The following is a 16898-nucleotide window of genomic DNA, read 5'->3' on the forward strand; positions in this document are numbered from 1 at the left end:
GATTATATCATTTATATTCTATAAATTATACAAAGGATAGAATGTGTTTGTGTGACATACACTTCACAGGTTCACAGTGACCGAACAGCACATGTTCAGATGTCAGTGCCCGCTGCTCTGGAATGCGAGGGTGGGTGGCGATGCCGGGGACGCCTGACACATACCATATAACCAGACACACACACACACATATAACATGACACCGGCCGTCAAAACATCTGTTCTATTTAAATAGGTCAAAACTATCCTTCAAAATATGATTTAGGACTAGCTAGGTTACCGGGGCAAAAGCAACTGTCAAACCACATGATCGATAGGGCAAAGGTTAATCCCATGACCTCATAAAGGAAGTTCAACCCATCAATCATAAAGGTCACCGGAAGTTCAACCTGTCAAAAGGTCAAAGGTCAAAGTCATTAATCATTTTGACACAAGGTCCCCTATACATACTACTCTCGTGCATAAAATCTTTGTTTGGCTTTGGTGGGCGATAAATAACTGCAAAAAATACGGGAGAATCTAGATCAGCCACAAACAGCTGAAGTTCAAAACTATTATAAACAAGTGCAGGTAATAACCTGCATCTGTACTCATCTTTGAAGAGCATGGCCAGCCCACCGCCTCGATCTGACACTCGTGGGGAGTTGTAGAAAGAGCAGCCGGGGGGGAGGAGCTCCGAGAAGGCGCTGTCATCACCTGGTTTCAACCATGTTTCCGTCAACAACAAAAAGTCCAAAGCGTTTGTCATAAAAAAGTCATTCAATATAAAAGTCTTATTTGTAAGTGACCTAGTGTTGATCAGCGCCATATGAATTGAGCGCCTTTCAGTCCGTTGTGAAGCGCGACTGAGTGGGCGGAGATTCCCAAGCACGCAGCCTCGCTTGGAGCGCTCCCTGTTCCAGTGGCGGGGAGATGGGCACTCGGAGCCTGGTACAATCGACCGGAGCCACCGGTAACTGCATGCCAGAGAACGCAGATTGCAGCCGATGAACCCAGCTGACACACACACCCCTCCCCTCTGGTCTTACCGGAGGCATTAACTTCCCATTGCGTTGTAATCCTGATACTCAGTTTGTCAAGTTTGTTGTCCAGTGATCGCACGTTAGCTAGCAGGAGGCTGGGTAGCTGTGGTCGGCTAGTGCAAGCTTTTAGCCTGACATAAAGTCCCCCTCTCTTGCCTCGCTTGCGTCTCCGCCTTCGCAGGGATCAGCTCAGGGTCGGCATCCTCACCTGAGATAAGAGGCCTTCTCTGGGATTGCGGTGGTTACGTATGATGCAAACAATGCAGTACAGGTTCGGAGGTATAAAACCCAACACAGAACAAAAGTACAACACAAATGCCAAGATGCTCGACACATGGGATTTAGCAGTGGATTAAAGCCAGTTATGATGAGGCACAATCAGCATCAGCTTTGTCTTATCATGTGCTGCCAGTGGGACTCCATTGTCCTGCCACCCATTCCTATCATGAGACTTATCCCAGGATTACCGCTGGGACTGGACTGAGTGACAGTGATTTGAAGGGAAGCATCCTCACAAAAATCAACTAACAGACTTGCATTACCATTTAGAAAGGTTGATGAGTACGACATTAGAGACAGTGCAATTCTTTAAAAAAAGGATAAAATGACCACAAGAGTGTCAATAGAACAGGGTTACAAGAATCTGAATTGCTCTTTAACATGCTAAAATATGTGCAATTACTTATTACAATTACTTATTTTCTGCCAGATGTTTTTCAAGATAAATGTATGTTTCCAAAAAAAAGGACACCTGGAGACTCCAAAAGGACACAAAATAACCAAGTGATATAAGGAGACCATATAATTCATACATTTATGCACACCAAAGCGCACATACAAAAAAAACGTTAGAGGAAAACATTTTTTTCTTATTTCATAGTGTATAGTAGTCTATGTGTTTAGTGCAACAGCAAAGAGCTTGTTTACATTTTAGACAAGTCAAGTTGCGATACCGAACGGGACTACATGCCAACAACAAAAAACCCTAAACCAACCGCCTTGACCTGACTGCATATACCCACTACAGTACAGATCCATTCAGAATGACTAAAAACAGCAATGTACACATGACAAATCAAAATATTATCCTGGATATGAGTGGAAACAACCTGAATATAGTGAAATGTGTCTGTACATAAATCCAATGTGCGATCAGTCGAGAGCATACACAGTTTGTTTGTGCATCAATACAATGGACTCACACATGCCTACTGTACGACTCCTGTAAGTCACTGTAATCGTCTATACCAGGGGTACCCAACCCTGCTCCTGCACAGTTCATCTCCAACCCTAATCAAACACACCTGCCTTTAATTTTCAAGTGATCCTGAAGACCTTAATTGGTTGCTTCAGGTGTGTTTGATTAGGGTTGGAGATGAACTGTGCAGGGGTGCGTTTCCCGAAAGCATCGTTAGCCAACTATGGTCGCAAGTTCCCTCGTTGCCAATAGAGTTCAATGGACATTGCGATGAACTTGCGACCATAGTTGGCCAACGATGCTTTCGGGAAACGCACCCCAGGACGGTCAATCGGCAGGAGCAGGATTGGGCACCCCTGCTCTATACCTTGATTGCAATCCTCATCCATCAAAACTTTACTAGCAAGACGCTGGTTTGCTGGTTTGCTGGTTTTGCTGGTTTGGGGCGGCAGTGGCTCAGTGGTTCATGTAGGTTGTCTACAAACCGGAAGGTTGGTGGTTCAATCCCTGGTTCCACCTGACCAAGTGTCGAGGTGTCCATGAGCAAGACACCTAACCCCAGCTGCTCCCGACGAGCTGGGTGGCGCCTTGCATGGCTGACACCGCCGTCGGTGTGTGAATGTGAGGCTATATGTAAAGCGCTTTGGTGGCCATAGGTCTGTGAAAGCGCTATATAAATGCAGTCCATTTACCATTTACCATTTTATCCAGCTGAGAAACGTAGTTTGCGTGTCATCTGGCCATACAGCTGAGGGATGTTTTGCAATTCCATATATTTCACAGCACGATGCGTAAGGGATCGTGCTCTTCATAAACAATCACACAATATGTCAGAGCTCGTGTTTTAAAGCGAAACACACACTGGAATGAATAATTCACTGAACACGCAACGTGAGTCTATTATCTCTGCCAACTCTGCCTCGTTTTCTTTACATTGGCGTTTTTTTGGACTGCTTGAATGAATTCGCTAACTGGATCATTGGACAGAACATTTTCCCAGAGTTTAGCGGTTTCTAGCAAACAAAGAAGCGAACTTGAATGGTTAAAATTATTACAATTGCCAACTTCCAGGGTTACAGGTGCTTGCGCCATTGTAGATGCTCAGTGTGAATCCCGACTAATGCTGTGTTTCATATGAGGTTGGACGTGGGAACCCAGAAAACACATTTACGTTGTGGCAACGTCTGTGGCATGTTGCATTTCTGCTATGGCAACGTCGCAGTCTACGTGCTCGCAACATTGTAACAACGTAGAATTGTAAGACGTGCCAGGGCTGTAGCAACGTTTTTGCGCGACATTCAGCAAGATGACGTTCTGGCCATTTTTTTTTTTCATGCTAGATATAGATATCTCCCATGTAGCATGTTTTGTGGTTATTTTTTAATTAGTCATATGTTAAATTTTTTTTACTTTTTAAATATTGTTTATCCCTATTATTATTTATGGGCCTAACAGTAAATTCATTATAATCAACATCTGCAAGTGTACACTTTGAAGAGTAAAAATGACATAGAAGGTCACCTAATTCAACTTTATTAAAACTGCATATCAAATTGCACTTCAAAAAGTCATACATTTGTGAGAAAACAAAAGTGGTGGATGAGTGGATTAACGTTAACTAGCATGAGCAGACATGAGAAAATTTTGCAAAGAAACGATTGAGATGACAAATGAAAGGAAAAAATAAACAGTTGTGCGAGCAGCTACAAATATTTTTTTTCTCTGTGCGTTTCCAAGAAATAGGAAAAAGCATTAACGTGCAACAAGTAGCCTAGGGCCTAGGCTACGTGCTGAAATGAATTACTCATCATTAAAGTCATTTTGGCTTCATACTTTTGGCATAAAGTTATTAAATATTTGTCATACCTGACCAGAAGATGTTCAAATAAATGTCACATTAGACAAGGAAGTTGTAGGTTGTGTTTGAATAATTACGTATCTTATTTAGCTGAGGTAAATTAAACACAATTCTCACGTATCCTTGCTCGATGAAGAATGAGAGACGGCCCAATGGTCAGTTGAAATTTAAAAGGCTGATTTTCACGCTTCAGGGCAGTGACGAGTACATATGTTGTCCAGTGGTTGTCCAGACACCCTTGGCACAACCTTAAGCAATGGCCCTGAACGGTGGTTCAATGTCAACATTGTGACAACGCTGTAACAACCTTCACCACACAACGTAGTTATGTAACCACACCATGTTGTTAAAACGTTGTTAGAAGGTTGGGTACGTTGTGCCAACGTTCTAGCCTGGGTTTCCCCATGCTGCCTTGAGCGCAGCGCGATTTTATTCACGCTGCTAGGCAGCCTGGACACCATGGACCAGATTTTCCCCTCAAAAAGGGAACCAATCACAGAACGGGGAGGAAGCAGCAAGACGATGACGGCGTCTATGCGACACACCGAAGCAGTTTGTTTATATCTATGGATCCAACATGGCATCAGACGCAGAGTTACCTTTCGATGCAGCCTTAGATAGTGTTCTAAGTAGTTTAGAACGCAAGTTTATTTCGTCTTCTTCCTCGTCGAATTTCTGTCTCTCTACATACGTCATCTGGTATAACTGAAACGATTGGCTATGAGCTACGTACAGGCGCATTTGATAGACATTCGTAGCGCCCAATAAACGGCTCAGGGCATTCGTAAACCACGCCTCAAATACGAGAAAATGAACATGGTTCCCAGACAACGTCCCAATGAGACGAGGTCTGACGTTAAGCCTGGTTCACACGGGACGATTTTAAAATTGTCGGCCGATTTTCCAAACCTGAGAGACCCCACACACGGGGATAAAAAATCACGGGTCTAACAGTTTTGGTCGTACAGTGTGTGGTGCGCAGTCACACGGCAAAATCAACACATCACACACGAACCGATTTGACTCCCGAGCATTCCCAGATCAGATGGGAAATCGCGCAAAATACCTCGAGATCAAACGTCACTTCAGAGTAAACAATCATGGCGGACGAAGAGGATGCAGTGGCAATAGTTTGTGTTTTTAACCGAAAAAAAATGTTATCAAAATAAAAGGCAATGATCTCTGACGTCCACCGGACTTTCTGGTGCGCCATGCCGCCGGCTGTTTTGATTATATTTCCCGGTGTTTCCTCGCGCCTCGTCACCTCGCTTTCTGATTGACTACACTCCACAGTCCACAGGCTGCGTGCTCGGGGGACACCACACACGAGAAGAAATCGGGCCAAATAAATCCAACATGTTGGATATCCCCGATTTGAGATCGGAGCGGTCCCGACGTCCTTCCGAGCAGACGAGAGCAGTCTTAACACACCACACACGGCAGGAATATCTGATCAGATTATTTTACGATAATCGGAGCATCCTTAAGATTGTCGGAAGGGGTGAATCGGGGCTAAAATCGGCCTAATTATCCTGCCGTGTGAACCAGGCTTTAGCCAGGCTACCAACGTTCTGTGTTTGCTGGGAATATCCCCAAAAATATTTCCCACTTCAGACCTCAGTGAGTTCCAGGCAATCAGATGTCATGTTCACATGTTGACCACATGATGTCGCCATGACACATTGGCCCTCATTTATCAAAAGTGCGTAAAAAAAACAAATTTCCAGCGTACACCTGGCGTACACCCAAAACCACGGTGACTTTGAGATTTATCAATATGGACGTTGGCGTACGGCACGCTCAAATCCTACGCCAGCTCAGGAGGTGGTGTACATGTACGCACGTTTTGAGTTAGTGCGGAAATGCGCAGAAAAACAATTTCTTTCACCACAAAACGCACTGACAAACTAAAAGATATGATATATTATGACCCACTGTAAAAAACAACAACAACATAGTAATTTTTTGTGCAACATGGACTTCAATGTTTAATTTGTGTGACTTTACCAAAGCATTTGATTTGTAGGCATATGTATTCCTTCAGTTGCGAGCCTGTGCGCTTTACCTGACGTTTCAGGGTACGGCAGGTGCGCACGGACTGGGTTCAGTAAGGGCGGTGACACACTGGATGCGTGGCGTGAGCGTCTCAGCTGCGTGGCGTGTCCGTTTTTATTTCGGCTCCCATGTTAACAGGTTAGAGCTTGCACACTGCCTGCGTGACACGCGTGCATGCTAGAAATAGAACCGACGCCTATTTTGCATTTCCAGGCAAAATAGAATAGGAAAAGATGTTTATATGTCATTTTGACACGAATACATAAATAAATAACATTTTGATGTTTGAAAGTCTAGGTTTTGACATAAATGCAGATATAAATGTAATAAAAAAAATATATCGATTTTCAAATAGCCTACTGCACCTGTCAGTACAGAACGAAATATTCTGTAGCCTATTTTGTGTCAGTACTGCCGACGTTGTCTTTGCTGCTATATTTATGTTTAACATGAAGTATAGGCCTTCCACAACTCTCTCCCCATATGTCAAATATATCACCAATGAGGCTTATCATATGTTACTATAGCAGCAGCGCCGCGTCAGACTCGTTTCTGGTGTGCAAAGACAGAAAATGCCACGCAGCTGACACGCAACAGAAACGCCACGCTCACGCCACGCACCGGCCTAATGAAAGGCTTTCAATGACCAAAAAATAATTCAGACTGACAAAATAATAAAAATGACATTCTTCTTTTAATAATAGCCTAATAATAATAATACAAATAATAATAATAACGACATTCTTCTTCTAAATAACAATAAGCGTCATTAATAATAAAAATCTAGAAATCCCTTTTGTTTCTTTCCACTTCCCTGGTGATGGTCTCGATCTCCACGTCGGAGAAGTTTCTCTTCTTTGCCGTCTTCCGTGTGTCCATGGCGTAAAATGAGGGCGTGGGGGAAGCGGAGACTTGAATATATAGGGGCGTGTTATTCTAATGACGATCGTTTTCTGCCGCGGCATTTATCAAGGGCAGGTATTGCGTACACCTGGATTTCAAAGGTACGCACAGCTTCATAAATCAGGCGGTGAGAGGAGTGTAAGCATAATCTTACGCCAACATATACGCCCGTTTCTACGCAAGAATGATAAATGAGGGCCATTGAGAGCATATCATGTTTTCGTGTCAATTATGTCAAAAATAGCATAACATGAAAATAACATAAAATCGCGTTGAAAACAGCTGACGAAAAACAAAAACAAAGGTATTATTACATAAACTTAAAGTCTAATGTTAAGATTTGTTTTTAAGTTTATGCTCATTGGAAGCAGCCGATATCTTGGAAGTGATGATCGGTGCACCCCGAGTTCACAGGCCGAATGTCCAACTTTGAGTGGCATTCCAGATGTTATTTCCAAAAACGAGATGGGAAAAATCCAAATTCCGAGCTGTCTGAAACACAGCTAAGATCATCTCACTGCGTGATGTTATGATAATGACGCAATTTTACGTGCTTCAGTAATTTATTTGGGTTAAATTATTTTAACATGTTAAGGACTTCAAATGAATCACATGCGTTAACGTTGACTAGCTACAGTATTTCATGTGAGAATCAATCCCCTCAATACATCAGTATTGAATGTAGCTTCTTAAAAATACAGAAGCATGAATATCAAAATCTTGTTCAGTTCTATGTTGTACTCCATCCATAATAGTCTGCATCTGAGTTCGGCTTTCATGTAAGTCAGACTAGTGAACAAAGCAAATAACTGTGCATGTGTTTCTGAATGAATGAGTTTCATGAATAGAGCTTGTTGCTGTTGTTTATTCTGCTGGTTGCCATGAGCTAAGAACACAGTGTCACAATGATTCACAATGAATACACGTTGCTATAACTGAATGCACAATATGCTATATTTCACTCCATATTATAAGATTCCGTGCATAAAATTAGGCCTCACCGCTTTTGTAACGGAGAGATAGCGGTCGTAGCTGATAAGTACGATGTTGAAGACAGAAGCAGTGCAGAGAAGGTAGTCTACGACAAGCCACAGCTTGCAAAGTCCTTTACCCAGCAGACATTTCCCTGTCAAGACGTAGGGTATATACACGGGTATACAGAAGGCACCTGTGGGAAACACCAATCAGAAGCCACAATTACAGTCATTCTTCAAATAAAGGTGAAGAATTTGTTGTTGCAACATTTTGTCCATTCAGTTGGTGTTGATGCTGTCAACCTTGATGTAAAGGGTGAAAAAGGGGTGGTTCTCTTACGAGAGGTCTCTCGTACTGCGTAAGATATCTTACGCTAGGGGAAAATCCTTTTCCGCGAGATATTGAAGCCAAAAATTATCCTTAATTTTGTAATAATGCAAAACGCGTTGCAGCAGCAATGCAGACATAGGCGAGACAGCTCGCGCGCCTATTGGCTGCTCTGCGGCAACTGCAGCAGCCTATCGAGCGAGGCCTGGCGTGACGTCAGACCCAATCAGGGCACTTCGCGCCCGCTGCGTCACGTCCCGCCGAAATGGGCGTGGTCTAGGCCTATAAATATCGCTCGCAGGCAGCTATAATCTGATTTTTCATCCTTCAAGCGAAGCACACGCATCGCTGGAGCTGGATTAGAAGCCGCGCCGTCGAGAGAGAGCACCTTCAGCGGGACGAGTCACTGAAGTCGCTGGCCGCGCCGCCTTCCTGCCTTCCTGCTGCGCTTTCCGGCGCTTATATCCTTTTCTTTTATTACTCTGTATTTGTGTGTGTGTGTGTCGCCGCCGCGACACACATTCTAAAAGAGCTAGCGTCTTTTTAAAGATGCCTTCCTGCGGCTCGTGCAGAGCCACACTCAGCGACGGGGACCGCCACGTGATCTGCGTTTCCTGCCTGGGTGAGGAACATGCAGCTCTCGCGCTCGCTGACGGCGGATGCCCTCACTGCGAGCTGATGGTAATGGCGACTCTGAGGACTCGCCTAGCCGTCTTCACCGAGACTGCTCCCCCGCCCGCCGCGGCGTCGCGCCGTAAAAAGCGCCGTGCCCAGCGGGCCCCGGAACCCTCCCTCAGCCGCCAAAGCTCGCCGGTTCGCCCGCTTGCTTCCCCGGCTTCTTCTGTTTCGCTTCCTGACGGACAGCGGCCGCCGTCTGCCGCCGCTTCCGTTGACATCGCGGATGAGGAAGCCCTGCTGGGAGAGGATGATTCCTGCTCTATCCTGGCGTCAGGCAGTGAGGATTGGGCGGGCTCTGAGGACCCCGCACCCCCTGCCCGCACGTCGTCAGGCAAGAGAGCTTCCATTGAGACGGAACTCATGCGAGTACTCGCACAGGCCGCGGCGAGCCTCGGCCTCGAGTGGTCTTCGCCTGAGCAGCCCGCTCACAACCGGCTGGATGGATTTTTCCTGCCTGGGGAGCGCGCTTCGCCTGCGTCCAGACCGGCGCCTTTTCTTCCTGAGTTACACGAAGAAGTCGCCAAGTCCTGGAGCGCCCCCTATTCTGCTAGAGTGCGTCCTGCTGTTTCTTTGGCATTCTCCGCCGTTGACGATGCCAAGAACAAAGGATACCTCTCGCTGCCGCCGGTTGAAGAGGCGATAGCGGCCCACTTATGCCCGCCCTCCGCTGGACGGCGCGCTAAGCCGGCCCTGCCCTCTAAAGCTTGCCGCACGACGTCAAGCCTGCTCCGCCGCGCTTTCTCCGCCGCCGGGCAAGCTGCGTCAGCGTTGCACACCATGGCAACGCTCCAGATCTTCCAGGCCGATCTCCTCCGTAAGCTGGATGAGGAAGGACCTGACGCGATCTGCGTGCCGGACTTAAGGAGTGCCACGGACCTCGCTCTTCGTGCTACTAAGTCCGCAGCACAAGCCATTGGACGGACTATGGCTTCTCTCACCGTGTCTGAGAGACATCTTTGGCTGACGCTCTCGGAAATGGCCGAGTCTGAACGCACCGCGTTCCTCGACGCCCCGCTTTCCGCCACAGGCCTCTTTGGATCCTCCGTCAAGGACTTCGCGGAGAGATTCGCAGAGGTACAGAAAGCGTCTCAGGCTATGAAGCACTTCCTCCCGAAGCGCTCCAGCTCTGCAGCAGGCCGTGCGAAACCGTCTGCTCAGAGCTCACAGCCACAGCCACCGTCCACTGCCTCCACTTCACAGCGCCGCCAGGCCAGAAGCGCGAGACCGCGCTCCCGCTCATCCGGTCGCCGCCCCGCAGGACGTGGCTCGCGACCTAGGATCACGGTGAAGCCCGAGGCCCCGAAGTCGTCCTAGCACAGCTAGGAAAACGACGGTGTTCCAGTCCCGCTGCGGCCGGACTCACACCAAAGCTATTCGCTCGTCCAGTTCCAGAAAATGTGACTGTTCCAGTGTTTTCTGCAGCCAACAAGTCGGTTCTGTCACCCGCTTGCCTGCACACAAATGCCGTTTTCACGGCTACCCAGATAAATCCCCAAAAGAGTGTATTTTCTGGTGTCCCGGCCACGGCCGATGGTGTTTCATGTGTAGTAAGAATGCCCACTGCCCAGTGCCCATCCCTACACACAAGCACAGCCTGTCACACAGGGCTCGCGCACATAAAACCGACTCAGATCGGTTGCGCTTCAAACATGGTGAACGTGCCCACTACCCAGTGCCCACTAACACCACGTTATGCATGTCTCACGGTTTCTGTAAAAACGAAACCAACTTGCACTCGCTTCACGCAAGCGAACGATGCTTTCGGTGTGATAAATGTGCCCGCTGTCCCGCGCCCACATCCACACATAGACATGACAGTTCCCACGGGAACCGCCCAGCCCTCCCCCTCGCGGTTAACCACTGCAGAGGAGTCGAGCGCGGGCAATCTGCCCGCTGTCATCAGCGCGCCCCATGCCTCAAATGTCACGAGCGCCACGCTTGTGTTACAGCACACCGAAGCTTCTCCATCGCTGAGCGAGCGGAGCGCGCTTCGTATTCAACCCCTAGCTATCCATGCAGACGCATGGGCAAAGCTACCCGGGGTTTCGAAGTGGGTGCTGAACATTATAGAAAGAGGCTATTCGCTGCAGTTTCGCCGACGCCCTCGCCGCTATGTGGCGCGCGTCGAGACCACGGTAAAAACAGAAGTAGCACATCTACTTCGAGCCGAAGTGACGAAACTATTGAGCAAAGGGGCCATAGAGCCTCTCTCTCAAGTTCAGAGCGAAGGAGGGCTATGCAGCAGATACTTCCTGGTACCGAAAAAAGACGGGGGTCTCAGACCCATACTAGATCTAAGGCAACTGAACAAAGTGCTTGTGAAGCGACAGTTCAGGATGCTCACGACCAGGCAAATCCTTGTGCAGATTCGCCAAGGAGATTGGTTTGTGTCAATAGATCTGAAAGACGCGTATTTTCAAATACAGATAGCGTCACGTCACAGGCGATATTTGAGATTCGCCTTCGAGGGCCAGGCATATCAGTACACAGTCCTGCCGTTCGGTTTGTCCCTAGCACCCCGTACATTTACGAAGTGCATGGATGCGGCGCTCGCACCCCTCAGAATGAGAGGCATGCGAGTGCTGAACTATTTGGACGATTGGCTGATTCTAGCGCAATCTCGCGCAGTGCTCATAGAACACACGACCATTTTACTCGATCACCTCGAGGATTTGGGTCTGAGTGTCAATTGGGCGAAGAGCTCCCTGTCACCCAGTCAGAAAATATCTTTCCTGGGCACAGAACTGGACTCACTATCCATGATAGCGCGACTATCACAACAGCGTAGACATGCGTAGACATTCGACGCACAGCGAACTCTTTTCGCTGCGGCGTGTCTGTCCCGCTCAAGAGATTTCAGAAGATGCTAGGTCTCATGGCCTCAGCATCGTCAGTGCTCCAACTGGGTCTGCTCCGCATGCGCCCGCTGCAGTTTTGGCTGAAAGCGCGAGTCCCACGCGAAGCGTGGGCACCCGGTTTGCTTCGCCTCAGGGTCAATCAGAAGTGCGTTACAGCTCTGAAACCCTGGAAAGCGAACGACTGGTACCAATCAGGTGTAAGCCTGGGGACTTCCTCGAGGGTGAAAGTGGTGTCCACGGACGCGTCCACCTCGGGATGGGGAGCGCTGCTCGAGGGCAGACCGTTCTTCGGCCAGTGATCAGAACGGGAGAAGCTCCTGCACATAAACTGCCTCGAAATGCTGGCAGTAGACAACGCGCTGACGCGTTTTTGTCCCCAAATAAAAGGTCACCACGTCTTGGTCCGTTCGGACAACATGTCTGTGGTGTCCTACATAAATCGCCAGGGCGGCATCAGATCCGAGAAACTGTACAGGCTGGCAGAACGCCTCCTGGTATGGGCTCAGTGCAACCTGCGCTCGCTCAGAGCAGCGCACGTGCCAGGGATCTTGAATATAGGACCGGACAGACTGTCCAGGAACAATGTTCCGGCAGGCGAGTGGTCTCTACACCCACAGACAGTCCATCTGCTGTGGAAGAAATTTGGCAGAGCGGAAGTGGACCTGTTTGCGTCTCAAGAAAACGCTCACTGTCAAGAATTTTTCTCCAAGAGCAGGAGCGCGCTGGCCCATGTGTGGCCCCGCCGCCCGCTCTATGCTTTTCCCCCCGTCTCTCTCCTGCCTCAGGTGATAGAACGGATCAGGGAAGAAGGATGCTCAGTACTGCTGGTAGCACCGTTCTGGAAAAACCAACCTTGGTTCCCAGTCGTGATGCAGTTAGCAAGTACTGCCCCGTGGCCAGTACCAATGAGGAGAGATCTCCTCTCACAGGCCCGCGGCTCGATCTGGCATCCTCACCCGGAACTATGGTCCCTTCATGTCTGGGCCATCAACGGGTACATGTTGGACTCCCTAAAGGAGTATTAAACACGATCACGCAGGCTAGAGCTCCGTCTACAAGACGACTCTATTCTTCGAAATGGTCGGTGTTTTCGGGCTGGTGCACAGCCCGTGGTGTGTCACCCACAAACTGTGGTGTGACGGAGGTGCTTTCCTTCCTACAAGAGCTGTTGGATGGGGGCAGGGCCCCCTCCACGCTCAAAGTTTATGTGGCGGCTATGGCAGCGTTCTCAGAAACAACGCTTGGTCAGTCAATAGGAAGGAACGATTTAGTCATCCGCTTCCTTAGAGGGGCTAAGAGACTGAATCCTCCCAGACCTCCCTCAGTCCCCGTATGGGACCTTTCTACGGTTCTGGAAGCCATGAAAGGTGCGCCATTTGAGCCTTTACAGTCAATCGATTTGAAACACCTGTCTTTCAAGACGGTGTTTTTGCTGGCTCTCGCTTCAGTGAAGCGCATAGGGGATCTGCACGCGCTCTCTGTGAGCGCGGCGTGCATGGAGTTTGGGCCCAATGACTCAAAAGTTATACTCAAACCTAAGCACGGTTATGTTCCAAAATCCCTCAACACACCGTTTAGGGCGCAGGTTATCTCCCTGTCAGCCCTACCGGTCCCTGATGAGGAAAGAGACGCGAGCCTCCTTTGCCCAGTCAGGGCATTACGAGCTTATGTGTCTCGCTCGTCTGTTTTCAGACAGACGGAGCAGCGTTTTTTGTTTCGTTTAGCGGACGTTCTAAGGGACTAGCCGCGTCGAAACAGAGCCTATCCAGATGGATAGTTGATGCTATAGCGCTGGCATACGCCTCCAAGGGCATGCAGTGCCCATTGGGTGTCAGAGCGCACTCCACGAGAGGCATGGCCTCTTCGTGGGCCTGGTCAAGTGGGATTGCCTTGCAAGATATTTGTATGGCGGCAGGCTGGGCCTCCCCGTCTACATTTATAAGGTTTTATAACCTAGAGGTTCCCGCCCTGCAGGCCAGGCTGCTGTCGGTCTAAATTACCAGTATTATCTGACCTGATGCGATCAGCTCAGAATGCTGCGTCTGCTGAGCACAGCTCAATGTTCGACAGTATAAAGCTGGGCAAACTGTGTAAGACCCACATTTTCCCCATCAGTTCAGGCCGTACCCCGCCCTGTCTGTATGATGAAATTCGCGTCCCATCGACGCTACTATATGTGGAAAAGTGAGGCTGCACCCCTCCCTCTTCCCGGACTCCCTGTGAGTTCCCTGAGTGATTGTGCACTATATGTACCCCGGGCTTTCGCCCTTGGGTCTTTGGTGTCAGATCTCAGCATGCACGGCGTTTTACATTGGGTCCCCTAGCGTAAGATATCTTACGCAGTACGAGAGACCTCTCGTAAGAGAACGTACTCGGTTACAAACGTAACCTCGGTTCTCTCTAGAAGAGGGAACGAGTACTGCGTATCTTGCCGTGCATGCACACGCTCTGGTTGCTTCGATGATGAAGGCCTAGACCACGCCCATTTCGGCGGGACGTGACGCAGCGGGCGCGAAGTGCCCTGATTGGGTCTGACGTCACGCCAGGCCTCGCTCGATAGGCTGCTGCAGTTGCCGCAGAGCAGCCAATAGGCGCGCGAGCTGTCTCGCCTATGTCTGCATTGCTGCTGCAACGCGTTTTGCATTATTACAAAATTAAGGATAATTTTTGGCTTCAATATCTCGCGGAAAAGGATTTTCCCCTAGCGTAAGATATCTTACGCAGTACTCGTTCCCTCTTCTAGAGAGAACCGAGGTTACGTTAGTAACCGAGTACGATTTTCTTTTATCTAGGTTATACAGTCCTTGCAATTTCAAGAGTAAAGATAAGGTCAGATTAGCAAAAGTATGAAATCAAAAAGGGTCCATTGTCAGTACTGTAGTGATGCCTGAAGCACAGTTCACACACAAGTTACTTTGAAAACAAGCAGCTTTCTGTTTGTCATTGCAGTGAATCCATGTGACCAAAATGAACATGTTGCAAAAAAAGAAAAAGAAAAAGGTTGTTTTGGTTTTTGCATTTTTTTATTATTTATTATTTATTTTTTATTATTGTTTTCAAATTTCCTATACATTTCAGTTTATTTTAGTTAGTTTTGTTAATGTTTTGTTAAATTAAGTTTGTTTTTTTGGGAAGACATTTCAATTTTTTTTTTATATATATATATTTAGTTTTAGTGATTATAATTTAGCAGTTAATAGAACACTTCCAGTGTAGACCAAAGCAAGACATTTACTTTCAGCAAAGCTTAATGTTTGCACATTTACAGTTAACTCTTGTGCAAACCTCTTAATAATACAAATAAAATAATTGTTTGAGATTGAAAAAAGAACCAAACAAATGCACTTAAAACTATAAACGTAAAAAATATCCATTCATACGTATTCATATTAACTGCACATGAATGTATTAATGTATTGCAAATCACTTATGAATAAGAAAACGGTAAATGTTATTCTGCATCAAAAATAAATGTGAAGCAATATAGTCACCAGCAGGCAGAGAAGAATTACTTCATTTGTATGTGGAGATGTGTTATACTGTAGCAATATAATATAAATACAATAAAAGACAATAAAGCTCCTTACAGTACAATAAGAAAAGGTCCCATTCAAAGTGCATATCCAATCACATCAAATTAGTCAAAGTTTCAAATGAGAAATAAGAGCGTAACCAGTCAAATCAATACAGGCAAGACAATAAAGATGAGAATACAAGAATACAAGCAATTCTTTGTATAGAGACAGTCATGAGCAGCCAACCAACACTGAACTATCTGTAGCATAAACATGTTTACGTGGAACAAGACTGATTTGATTTCATTCAAATACTTTCTAGCTTCACACCATTTGCTTTCCTCAACAGTTGTTTGCTTTTTATTGTACTGTGATGGCATATAGGAATCACCAAGAATCAGTTTTTGTCATCACTAGAACACACATATATATAATAAATCACATACAGTGATTAATGAATTTAGAGCATTATTTTTAACACCACGATTTGACAAGGCAAGATTCTGACATAATACACGGAGAGAAAAATGTCAAAATAATTGGAAGCCATGCAATATTTTCTTTCGTTGCCCAAACAAATACAGTAAATGCACAGTGATGTGAAGAATAAGGGCAACAGAACATATGTCCACACCTATCTCACTTTAATTCAGTGCTGTACTTACAGCAGAACTCTATTAACTCTAGTTTTCTTAAGGCTCTTGTTTGAGTATTATGGAGAAATACAAATAAAAAAGATAGCCTATGTCGTGTGATAAAATAAAAATTCGACCAACATACAACCTGAAATTAGAGGCTATTGTTTATTAATATATTTAGATAATAATCTTACTAAATAATAATTTTACAAAAAAAATGTACAATTATTAAAGTTAAAATTGTATTCAATTTAATTGTATTCTCTGAAAGCAATATTTCAGACAACCCAGTTCTTCACATTGTTAAATTGTAGCATTCACCCTAGAGTCCTGTCGAACACTGGCACATTTCTGACTAAAAATCCCTGACCATGAAACTTCTCTGTGAACTTTACTTACCAACGAGGAAGTCTGAGATTGCCAGGTTTAGTAGGAAATAATTTTGCTCTGTTTGCGCAAACTCTTGTCCATCTTGAAGGCGACGATGACCAGTGCGTTGCCACATACGATCACAGTAATCAATATGACCATCATGAGCGTGAGCAGCGCGAGCACCGGAGCCGCGAACCCCGAGTCTCTCGATCCTCACGGCGGTCCAGTTACTGACCGTGTGTTCACGGGTCATGTTGGGATCGCCGTGATGGTTACCCATCGAGAGCTTCACGGTCTTCAGTTCGAGCTTGTCTTTTTCATGTGTCTCATGAAGAAGAATGAATTGGTCTCGTAAATGTCTCGTGTGCGCGCAAGTTGACGCCCCTTGCCCGTTCCCACTGCAACCTGGTCTCACAGCAATCCAGCTTCCCTGGCAAGAAGACCGACATAATAACATTAAAATAATTAAATTAAATTAAAAAGCGATAAAACGACGACA

General features: G+C 46.6%; 1 pseudogene across 1 annotated transcript in view; it reads right to left on the reverse strand.

Moving 5' to 3' along the window:
* Nucleotides 1-16679, reverse strand: part of LOC309502019 (histamine H3 receptor-like) — a 72432-nt pseudogene extending 55753 nt beyond the window's left edge. The window contains exons 1-2 of the transcript in view: nucleotides 16427-16679; nucleotides 8038-8204 (exon numbers count right to left, since the gene is read on the reverse strand). The product of the transcript in view is annotated as a histamine H3 receptor-like (transcript). The remainder of the gene's footprint in view (nucleotides 1-8037; nucleotides 8205-16426) is intronic.
* Between the last annotated feature and the right edge of the window lie 219 nt (nucleotides 16680-16898).

The sequence above is a fragment of the Leuciscus leuciscus genome (assembly GCF_965113295.1).
Source record: "Leuciscus leuciscus genome assembly, chromosome: 6".
NCBI classification, from domain to species: domain Eukaryota; kingdom Metazoa; phylum Chordata; class Actinopteri; order Cypriniformes; family Leuciscidae; genus Leuciscus; species Leuciscus leuciscus.